Source organism: Ornithorhynchus anatinus, chromosome 6 (genome assembly GCF_004115215.2).
Source record: "Ornithorhynchus anatinus isolate Pmale09 chromosome 6, mOrnAna1.pri.v4, whole genome shotgun sequence".
NCBI classification, from domain to species: Eukaryota; Metazoa; Chordata; class Mammalia; order Monotremata; family Ornithorhynchidae; genus Ornithorhynchus; species Ornithorhynchus anatinus.
The window spans coordinates 50645043-50657239 of NC_041733.1; positions in this window are offsets into that span (position 1 = coordinate 50645043).

A 12197-nucleotide genomic window follows, 5' to 3' on the forward strand; every position below is an offset into this window, starting at 1 on the left:
CAGGTTGTCCCACATGGGGCTCACAGTTTTAATGCCCGTTTTACAGATGAGGGAACTGAGGCACAGAGAAGTTAAGTGACTTGCCCAAAGTCACACAGCTGGCAAATACCATGTTGGTATCCCATTACCTCTCTCTTCATTCTTCTATTGTTTTTGGCTATGCTTAGCAAGTCTAGATATCAATCAGTATATTCAACCAGTATATTCAGAATCAAGTAATAAAAATTAAAAATAGATTGGAAGAACAGGAATTAAGCAACCACATGCACAGAATCCCAGTAGAGGACGTCGCTGCTGACGCAAAGATTGTAGCTGTTGTTGGGGGAATCTCTCACACAGTCTGCGTCCAGGAAAACACATTTTAAATTGCTTACAAACACGCTCTCATCTCCCTTGTCTTAAAAAGAGCCCTCCCTGGACCCCACAGCTCCCTCCAGTCATCGTCCCATCTCCCTCCTTCCATTTCTCTCCTAACTCCTTGGGAGAGTTGTTTCCACCAGCTTTCTCCACTTCCTCTCCTTCAGTTTTTTCCTCTACCCCTGCCTCATTTTCCCCTTTTCCCTCTGCTCCTCCACCTCTCCCTTCCCATCCCCACAGCACTGTACTCGTCCGCTCAACTGTATATATTTTCGTTACCCTATTTATTTTGTTAATGAATTGTACATCGCCTCGATTCCATTTAGTCGCCATTGTTTTTACGAGATGTTCTTCCCCTTGACGCTGTTTAGTGCCATCGTTCTCGTCTGTCCGTCTCCCCCGATTAGACTGTAAGCCCGTCAAACGGCAGGGACTGTCTCTATCTGTTGCCGACTTGTTCATCCCAAGCGCTTAGTACAGTGCTCTGCACATAGTAAGCGCTCAATAAATACTATTGAATGAATGAATGAATGAATTTAGTTGCCATTGTTTTTACGAGACGTTCTTCCCCTTGACACTGTTTAGTGCCATTGTTCTCGTCTGTCCGTCTCCCCCGATTAGACTGTAAGCCCGTCAAACGGCAGGGACTGTCTCTATCTGTTGCCGACTTGTTCATCCCAAGCGCTTAGTACAGTGCTCTGCACATAGTAAGCGCTCAATAAATACTATTGAATGAATGAATGAATCTGACCCATAACTCCATGAAAACAGCCATCTCTGAGGTACAAATGCTTGTCTCTCGCCAAATTTTTTGGCTTCTGCTCTCTCTTAATCCTCGTAGACCGCTCGGCTGCCTTTGCCATGGTAGACCACCCCCTTCTCCTCGAAACCTTATCCCACTTTGGCTTCACTGACAGCATCCTTCCTTGATTCTCCTCCTGCCTTTGTGAGCTCTCCTTGCTCAGGCATTTGGCAGTCTCCTCCTCTGTCTCCCACCCTCTGATGGTGGGAATCCCTCAAGTCTCAGTTCTAGCTCCCGTTTTATTCTCCATCTATGCCCAGCCCCTTGACAAACTCATTTGTTTCCATTGCTTCAACGACCATCTCTATGTGGATGATTCCCAAATCTACATTTCCAGCCCTGACCTCTCTCTATCTCTGTAATCTTGCATTTCCTCCTGCCTTCAGAATAAGTCTACCCGAATATCTCACTAACAACTCAAACTAATCACATTGAACTCCTTTATCTTCCCACTTAAAAGTTGTCCTCCCTCTGTCTTTCCCATCACTATAGACAATACCACTATATCCTTATTTCACAAGCCCATAACCTTGGTGTTGTCCTCTATTCCTCTCGCAATCCACCCGCATATTCGTTCTGTCACCAAATCCTGACGTTTCTAGCTTCACAATTTAGCTGAAATCCACACTGCTCTCCATCTAAACTGCTCCCAAGCTGATCCAAGCACTTATTCTCTCTCGCCTTGACTACTGCATCAGCCTCCCTGCTGACCTCCCCGCTGACTTCCCTGCATCCTGTCTCTCCCCACTGCATTTCATACTTCACTCTGCTGCACAGATCATTTTTCTAAAAAAAAGTCTAATCTACATCTCCCACTCCTCAAAAACTCCTATGGTTGCCCATCCACCTTCGCATCAAACAGAAAGTTCTTACCATCGACTTGAAAGCACTCAATCAACTCTCTCACTGATCTCCTCCTACAGATCAGCCTGTACATTCTGCTCCTCTAGTACAGTTTATTCACCGTGCTCCAGTCTCAGCTAGCTCACTGTCGACCTTTTTCCCACATCCTTCGCCTAGCCTCCCCCTCCATATATGCCAGACCACCGTTCTCTTCACCTTCAAATCCTTCAAATTCAAATCACATCTCTTCCAGGAGGCCTTGACCAATTAAACCCTCTTTTCCCCGACTCTCTCTCCCTTCTCTTTCATCCATATACTTGGATCTGTGAGACAAGATAAATCTTTAACATATACCATTATTATTATTATCATTATTTCTTCATGCTTGGGAGAGTACACTACAACAGAATTGGTAGCCATGTTCCCTGCCCACAGAAAACCTACAATTTAAGGGCCATTTTTGCATGAGGGATGAGGATTGGCACTGAGCCATCCACACTCTCTCAGCAGATGCCCCCTACTCTTGGTGAAATACACTGGGCAAAATGGGGGGAAGCATTAGGAGGTGCAACCTGTCATTGCCAAACAATGTCTGTACATTGTCTTACAATTAGACTGTAAGCCCGTCACACGGCAGGGACTGTCTCTATCTGTTGCCGACTTGTTCATCCCAAGCGCTTAGTACAGTGCTCTGCACACAGTAAGCGCTCAATAAATACTATTGAATGAATGAATGAATGAAACATAATAACCCTGAAACTTCAATGACATATATCAGAAAAAAAGATTTTGCGTTGTCTCCTGAATTTTACAGGTAGTTGAGACTATCCTAGAGCTATGAGTATCTGGATTAACCTTGCTAGTGAGGAACTGCTCCAAGCTTCTCATCTTAAGCTCACAGTGGGCAGGGAACATCCAAATCTGTCATATCCTACTCTCTGGAGTGCTCAGTATACAGTGCTCTGCACACAGTAAGAAATCAATAAATACGACTGGTATTTTAAGAAATTGCTGATGAGATTTCACACTGCCACTGTTTTTCTTTCCACCCCTGCAACCTCCATGCAGATCTGTAAGGTGTTGTCCATTCCCATTTAAAGCAGAGAGCCGCCAGAAGGTTCGGAGGGTTTGCATGACATTCTTAATCATCTGAACAAATTTTCTGCATTTGAGGGAAGACACCGGGTTATTAAAACAGAGTGCTAATTTAATGGCTAGGCTCTCTGTAAAGAGATCCCTCACATTTGTTAATTGGTCCAAGGACTTCTGGCGTTAATTGGTCCTCAGACGGCGCCGATGAAGTCCTGAACTGCTCACCTCTGCTTGGAAGGGGCAGATGGGAGGCTGTGGCTAATGGAGAAGAGTGACGGTTTCTCAGAGTTTGTGTTACTCCTCTCTGTCCCTCACCCATGGTGGGGCGGGATGGGGGTGGGGGGACAACTTCACCGTGACCATTTCAGGCCACGAGCTATAAGATGGTGCCATCTTGCGGGATTGTATTCAGAAGTTCCGCAAGAAAGCAAGGCCCCATTGATGGGGATGCTTTTCTCTGATAATCTGAAAGCATCCAGCCTTTCAGTAAATCAGTCAAAGAGTTTTAGCTTGTTGGGCCCGGGGAATGTGTCTACCAACTCTGTGGTATTGTTATCTCCCAAGGACTTAGAGGACAGTGCTGAACTAAGAGCTCAATAAATGTGTCTGAGGACCGAGTGCTTACTGTGTGCAGGGCACTTGACTGAACACTCAGGAGAGGACAATATAATAGAGTTAGTAGACACGCTCCCTGCCCGGTCAGTCAACGGTGTTTATCGAGTGCCTACTGTGTGAGGAGCACTGTATACTAAGCGCTTGGAAGAATACAATAAAAGAGTTGGTGTACATGCTCCCTGTCCAAAATGAGCTTACCATCGTGGCTTAGTGGAAAAGGTATAGGCTTGGGATTCAGAGGATGTGGATTCTAGTCCCGCCCCACCACTTGTCTGCTGTGTGACCTTGGCCTAGAGGCTTAATTTTTCTGTGACTCCGTTACCTCATCTGTAAAATGGAGATTAAGACTGTGAGCCCCATGTGGGACAACCTGATTATAAATACCATCATCCTTATAATTATTAGAACAGTGCTTGACTGATAGAAAGTGCTTAACAAATATCATAATTATTATTAGTAGAAGTAGTTGTAGAACAGGATGAGACAGATAGAGAAATAAATTCCAACCAGGGGAAATAGTAAAGTATAAGGATCTTTTTATAAGTGCTGTCGGGCTGGGGTGAGTCTGAAAATGGGGAGTGAAGCAATGAGGATTTAGGGAAGGCTTCTTGGAGGACATGTGATTGTGATAAGGTTATGAGTGTGAGGAGAGTGGTGGACTGTCAAACATGAAGAGGGAGGGAGTCCGGACCTGAGGGAGCATGCGGGCAGAGGCTCCGTGGCAATAGAGGAGCTCTTAAGAGGGAGTTGTCGAATGTTTTTATTTGAGGATAAATGGACCATGACTTGGTTGATGTTCAACTTGCTATACTGAAAGTTCCTTTAAGTATTGTAAGTGTTGGGGTAGATGCAAGATAATCAGATTGGATACACTTCCTGTCCCACATGGGACTCATAGTGTTAATCCCCATTTTACAGATGAGGAAACTGAGGCACAGAGAAGATACGTGACTTGCTCAAGGTCACACAGCAGGCAAGTGCCCCAAATACTAATTCCACTGTACTCACCCAAGCCCCCAGTACAGTGAGACTTTCCTCATGTGTAAAATGGGGTTTCAATATCCGCTCTCCTTCCTACTTAGGCCATGGGCCTCGTGAGGGACGGGGACTGTGTCCGCTGTGATTAACGTGCATCGACCCCATCTCTCGGAACCGTGCTTGAGTGTCTAACGGATATCATTATGATTAAGATCATCGTTATCTTCACAGAGCTCCGCACACAGTTGATAGTTTCTTGAGGGCCGGGAGCACGTCTCCGCAACTGCACCGTGTTCTCCCAGGTTTACAGTGTTCGGCACAGAGTCGGTGCTCCAGAAATAGCATGGAGAGAGTGTTCGGGAGACTTCTTTGTCAAAAGGAGCCAGGGGAAGAATTTTTGTTAAAAGGAGTGGGATGTCCAAGGGCCATTGGACCCAGATTCTGGCCGGTGTCCTTTCAGCAGCAGCAGCAGCCTCTGGCCGGCTCCTGGTAGAACTGGTGAGGATCTTCAGCCCAAGAAGCTATTGGAGGAGCAGTGAGGAAGTCCAGATGGAGATCGTGCGTCTGCCGTGGCAGGCAACGGAGACCAGTGACGGGGATGTGTGGTTTCCTTATGGTGGAATTATCTTGAGAGGGAAGTGCTGATTGAGAAAATATTGAATAACGATAACAATTCTGATATTCGTTAAGCGCTTACTATGTGCCGAGCACTGTGCTGAGTGAGGCCCAGATCCAAGATGATCAGATCTACAGATCCAGGCCAAGCAACCCTGCTCGGAGAGGGATCGGAAGAAGGGTATTTAAGGAGGTAGGTTGTCATTAGAGAGCAGTTAGGGATTCCACTTTCTCTCTCGATTCCATTTATCTCCTAGTCCTCAAAGAGTGTTGTAGCAGGCGCAGAGAAGGGCAATAAAGAGCGCATCAACTCCAGGACAATCCGAATAATAATAATAATGGCAATGATGGTATTTATTAAGTGCCTACTATGTGCCAAGCACTGTTCTAAGCACTGGGGGAGATACAAGATAATCAGGTTGTCCCACGTGGGGCTCACAGCCTTGATCCCCGGATGAGGGAACTGAGGCCCAGAGAAGTTAAGTGCTCAGAGTCACGCAACTGACAAGCGGCGGAACCGGGATTAGAATCCATGACCTCTGAGTCCCGAGCCTGTGCTCTTTCCACTAAGCCACACTGCTTCTCTGAATCATAGTTTAGAGCGCCAAAGCCATGCTCAATATCTATGTAAAGTTTTTTTCAGTGGGACTTAGGCTATGCAGGGAAGAATTTCAGCTTGTGGAATAATCACTTCCTCTGGAAGTGACAGTCCTATTAGAAGAAGATTCCTGAAACCCTGCCCTCCGACGTGTAGGTAGCTGGTTATTTAGATTGTGTCCTGAGGTAGATAGGCAAATTGATCTCCAGAGACACAACACAGAATACATGATGAAAATCTGATCTTGTTGGCAAAACCGAAGGGACCGATTTTGGGGGTGGGCCAGGGAGGGGTTTCTTAAAATGTCAATGCTAGGTTAGAGATATCTCATTAAAAATCCACCTGGTAGTTTACGAGGTTTTAGAAAAAAACAACTTGGATGTATGGGAGATTTTGTATGGAGATTTTAAAGAGATTTTGCTCTGTAACGTTTCACATAAATCAGAACAGATATGAATGGCTGATTACTCTGCAAATTAAAATTTTCAGAAAGGAAGTCTAAGCCGATAAGCACTGGGCTTCGTGATGTTTATCCACGCCCCAAAATGTTGCCCGGATATTAGCTTTTACATGAATAGTGGACACTTCCCCTGAAAGCCCCCTTTATAAGAAGGAAAATATTTCATTAAAATGATCATGCTGATGGAACGTCCACATTCTCCAGGAAATACACTCCATGTTCTGTGGCCTTCTCCCCTGGTGGGACACCTGGATGGTCGAAGCTGATGCTCGTTCCACCCAATGCACACCTCAATTGATAATGTTTGAGAGTTCCCAGAAGGGAGAGATTCCCAGACTTTTTTTCGCATGCCCATGTCTTCCTTCCCTGAAGTGATGACCACCCCCCCCCCCCGCCCCGATGTGAGATTGCACCCCTGTCCCATTCGGGTGTGGATGGAGGAGCAGGGGGAGGGGCCGGTGGGCGAGTCGGGGGAGTCACATACCGGGGCCAGGTGGAGGCTCCCTGGAGGCTGACGTGGTGCCCGGGCCCAAGTCATATTGTGTTGTGGCTCGTGGGCTCCTGGTGTCCCTGGAACGTCTGCTCTCGCGGGAGTCTCCGGGCCCCCTCTCCAAACTGGGTCTTTTGCCGCTGTGGTCCCCCAAGAGCTTGTGCATGCAGTAACTTATCGGCCTTCCTGAACGCTCGCCTGTCTTCCGTGTCGGGTACTCTGCCACGGCGTCACCAAGCCAGGAGGTCGGGCAGCCCTGCCGAGGCACGCACATGGGCCTGCCATCTTGCATTCGGCTCCAATGGGGCCGCCAGGCCTAGTGGCGGGAGCACGGGACCTCGGAGCCAGGTGACCTAGGTTCTAATCCTGTGTCCTCCACTCGCTTGTTGTGTGACCTGGGTCAAGTCACTTGACTTCTCTTTCCTTGACTTTGCTCCTCTCTAAAATGGGGGAAAACAGCACAGTGTGTTGGAAAGAGCGTGGGCCTAGATGTCAAAGGACCTGTGCTTTAATTCCCAGTTCGGCCAATTGCTTGATGTGTAACCACGGGCAAATCACTTCACTTCTCTGTGCCTCTGTTTCCTCAACTCTAAAGCGAGGATGCAAAATCTGTTCCCCTTCCTCGTCCAAGAGGCCTTCCCTCACTAAGCCCTCCCTTCTGTGACACCCTGACTTGCTCCCTTTATTCATCCTCCCTCCCAGCCCCGCAAAGTTATGTACATATCTGTCATTTATTCATCTTAATGTCTGCCTCCCCTCTAGACCGTAAGCTCACTGTGGGCGGGGAATGTATCTCCTTATTGTTATCATATACTCCCCCAATCGCTTAGTTCAGTGTTTTGCGTGGCTCAGTGGAAAGAGCCCGGGCTTGGGAGTCAGAGGTCATGAGTTCGAATCCCAGCTCTGCCATTTGTCAGCTGTGCGACTGTGGGCAAGTCCCTTAACTTCTCTGGGACCCAGTTACCTCATCTGTAAAATGGGGATTAACTGTGGGCCTCACGTGGGACAACCTGATTACCCTATATCTACCCCAGCGCTTAGAACAGTGCTCTGCACATATTAATTGCTTAACAAATACCAACATTATTATTTTGCATACAGTGGTGCTTAATAAATACGATTGAATGTCCAAATGAATGAATAATAATATTGGTATTTGTTAAGCGCTTACTATGTGCAGAGCACTGTTCTAAGCGCTGGGGGAGATACAGGGTCATCAGGTTGTCCCACGTGAGGCTCACAGTCTTAGTCCCCATTTTACAGTTGAGGTAACTGAGGCACAGAGAAGTTAAGTGACTTGCCCACAGTCACCCAGCTGCCAAGGGGCGGAGTGGGGATTCGAACCCATGACCTCTGACTCCCAAGCCCAGGCTCCTTCCTCCGAACCATGCCGCTTCTCGCTCGTGAGCTCCATTTGCCTAGTCTGACTAACTTGTGTCTACCCCAACATGTAGAACAGTGCTAGACAAATGGTAAGCACTTAATAATTATATATTAATAGTCTTCCTCTCACTTAGACTCTATGCCCTATGAGAATCAGGCCTTGTGTCTGATCCCATTATATTGTATCTATCCCAATACCTAGCATAGTATTTGGTACTCAGTAAGCGTTTAATAAATACTACAGATATTACTGTTATTATTATGAAAGTTGGTTATTTCCACAGTCTCAGTAATCAGTGACATTAAAGAAGAGTGGGAGGAGGGTCTTTTGATTGGCCAAGCTTCTCGGTCCTGATGCCTTCAGATGACGCAGGGAGCTGTAGCCATCAATGAACCGTGTTTTTTGAGCGCTTACTATGTGCAGAGCTCTGTATATGCTGCATCGTGGCGGAGCCCAATCCCAACTCCTCTGGAAGTAAATGGAGCCAAGAATGTGCTGGGTAAGCGCCCCAAACAAATGGACATTGCAACTTCAGGTCAAGCGAGTAGTCATCGTATTAAAAAAATGCTCGCTGGTTACGTGCGAAAACAGGAAGCTTGATTAGAATGGGGTTTTATCATGAAAAGAGGAGGCTTAGTTACCGACTAACATAGCCGGGCCGTTCGGTTTTAAAAGAAAGAAAGAGACATAAAAAAATCAAGACCGCGCCAGACTCGAACACAAGAAAGTTTTCCATTTTAACTATATTATTCCATGGAGATGCTGAACTTCCAACAAAATCATATAAAGTGTTTTTTATGTGATCTAATGTAGACTTTATTGTAAAGAGTATATCCAGTAGAGTCCATATTAGTATTACCAGGAGGCTCTCAGTCCGTGAACTGCATGGATTTTGAGAACTCCTGCCTGAAGAATTGGAGTGTTTTCTGTATTTAATTTGCACTTAATTAGAAAAATACTAGGTACAAAAGAAAAGCTTCTGTAGGATTTTGGAGGTCTGATTTTATCTGTCTTTTACTCTACCTGATTCACACTCTTTTATGTAGCAATCTAACATAATTATATAGGACTGACAGCCGGCTTTCCCCCTCCCTCTTTCTTTGTCACCCTATTTCTTATCACCGACGCACATGGTAGACTGCAGTTATTTCTGAAATTTAACTGACAAAGTTAATTTATTTGAAATGTTGACAGTGCTTGTCACAGTCTTCAATAATTAGAAATGGCCAAGTTTCTTCTGACGGCATCTCTAGGGACACAGCTTTGGGCTCGGTGTCTATGGATTGCCAGGTGGACAATGACAACGTGCAAGAAGGGTCAAGTATTTATTGCTATTTTACTGCCCGGTGAGTTTCACTCTCTGAGTGCAAATTCTGGGCCCTGGATCAGAATTCCTCCCATCTGTAATAACTCTGGTATTTGTGAAACATTTCCAATGTTCCAAGGATTGAACTAAGTGTTGGAATAGCAGCATGGCCTAGTGGAGGAAGCCTGGGCCTGGGAGTCAGAGGACCCGGGTTCTAATATCAGCTCTGCCGCTTGCCCGCTGCGTGACCTTGGACAAGTCGCTTCACTTCTCTGGGACTCAGTTACCTCATCTGTAAAACTGGAAATTAAGACTGTGAGCCCCATGTGGGTCAGGGATGATGTCCTGATTACCTTGGGTCTACCCCAATGCTTAGTACATGGCCTGGCTCATAAGAAGTGCTTAACAAATATTACAGTTATAGATGGCAGTCGGGTAGGTCCCGGGAGAACAGGTGAGTCCCCATTTTCCAAAAGAGAAAACTGAGGCCCAGAGAAGTGAAGTGACTTGTCCAAGGTCACACAGCAAGCATCAGGATGAGAACCCAGGTCCTGTGACCCCTACGCCATATCCCTGCTATTGCCACACTGTGAGATGTACAGTTCCTAGAGGGCAGGGATGGTGCTTATTAGCTCTATTTCCCTCTCCAGATTGGATTTGTTGAGCATCAGCGACTACGGTCTTCATTAAAAACGTCAAATCAGTGGTATTTACTTTAAAAAAAAATAAGCACTTACTATATGCCAGGCTCATTGAAGATTATTAGAATGGACACAGTCTCTGTCCCACATGGGCTCATAAGCAGCGTGGCTTAGTGGAAAGAGCCCGGGCTTGGGAGTCCGAGGTCATGGGTTCGAATGCCGCCTCAGCCACTTGTCAGCTGTGTGACTGTGGGCAAGTCACTTCACTTCTCTGTGGCTCAGTTACCTCATCTGGAAAATGGGGATTAAGACTGTGAGCCTCACATGGGACAACCTGATGACCCCGTATCTCCCCCAGTGCTTAGAACAGTGCTCGGCACCTAGTAAGCGCTTAACAAATACCAACGTTATTATTAATCCCCATTTTACAAATGAGGAAACTGAGCCCCAGAGTAGTGAAGCGACTTGCCCTTGGTCACACAGCAGAACTATGTCTAACCTGATTATCTTGTATCTAACCCGGGGCCTAGTACAGTACCTGGCACATAGCACGTAACAAAGATCATAAAAGATTTAAAAAAGCGATAAACCTCTTTTGCAAGTCTGAGGCAGTCTTCTGATGCCTATGTTCATACTTTCTTCTTGAAGTATTTAACAGATTTATCAACGTACATCAGTGCAGCGGGGGCTAAAACCAAGGTCCTTCAGACTTCCAAGCCCACGTTCTATCCACTACGCCGAGCTGCTTCAGTTAATGAGTGCTGACTGTGTGCAGGGCACTACGCTCAGCCCTCGGGAGAATACAATATAATAGAGTTGGTAGACGTATTCCCTGCCCACGCTGAGCTTACAGTCCAGAGGGTGCGTCAGACATCAATGAGAATAAATTTTGGGTATGTACATAAAGTGGTTGCAAGTACTGAACAGGAATACTTTATTCTTATCTCTAAACCTTAATGCTCTGGTCCTATAATAAGTTTAAAGGCTTTGAGAATTAATATTGATTCTTGGAAGGCCCCAACTCTCTAAGTGGATGATTGTCCTGCGGAGAAAGTGAAAAGCAGGAATGACTGACATTTCTTTTCTACATACACTCTATTCGCAGAGAATGGAACAAAAGGGCATTTTTGAGGAACAGCTTGAAATTAAGTGTTTAAGAAACCATTTATCTTGTCTGTCTCCTTAGCATCGACATTAAATCTGTCTTTCCCAGCCATCCAGATAATAAACCGGCATTGCTAGATGGCCATTTTCAGAAAGGGATCATATAGATTTTTAAAATATGAGCCAGTTTGGATTCAATCAGCAAGAAAGCGGGTCTCAAACGATCTGAAATCCACAACGGAAAAATAGAACCTCTGTCTGGCCGAATAAGAGTCAGCCACTTTTAAAACAGAGAGGCAGTGTGTCCTAGTGATAGAACATGGGCCTGGGAGTCAGAACAACCTGGGTTCTAATCCTGGCTCTGCCACCTCCCTGTTGTGCGACTCTGGGCAAGTCACTTCACTTCTCTGGGTCTCAGTTACCTCATTTTAAAAAATGGGGATTAAGACCGTGAGTCCCATGTGGGATATGAACTGTATCTAACTTGATTACCTTGCATCAAACCCAGTGCTTAGTCCAATAACTGGCACATAGCAACTTAATAAACAGCACAAAATTTTTTTTAAAGTGATAAGCCTCTTTTTCAAGTCTGAGAGAATCTTCTCATGCATATCTTTATGCTTTCTTCTTTAAGTATTTATCAGATTTTCGTAAATAATGACCATCTCAGACTATTGTTCTCTTCCTCCCCAAACATTTAAAGATAGGATGTTAAGTTGCCTGCTGGCTTTTTTTTTTTTTTGGTATTTTAGAACTGGGGCTTATAAATACTCTACTAATAACGGTGATGTTTTCTAAATGCTTCCTACGTTCCAGGGGCTGGAGTAGAGCCAATATCAGATTCTCTATCCCATATGAGACTCACAGGTTTAAGGGCGAGATAGAACTGATATTTTATCCTCAGTTGATTGA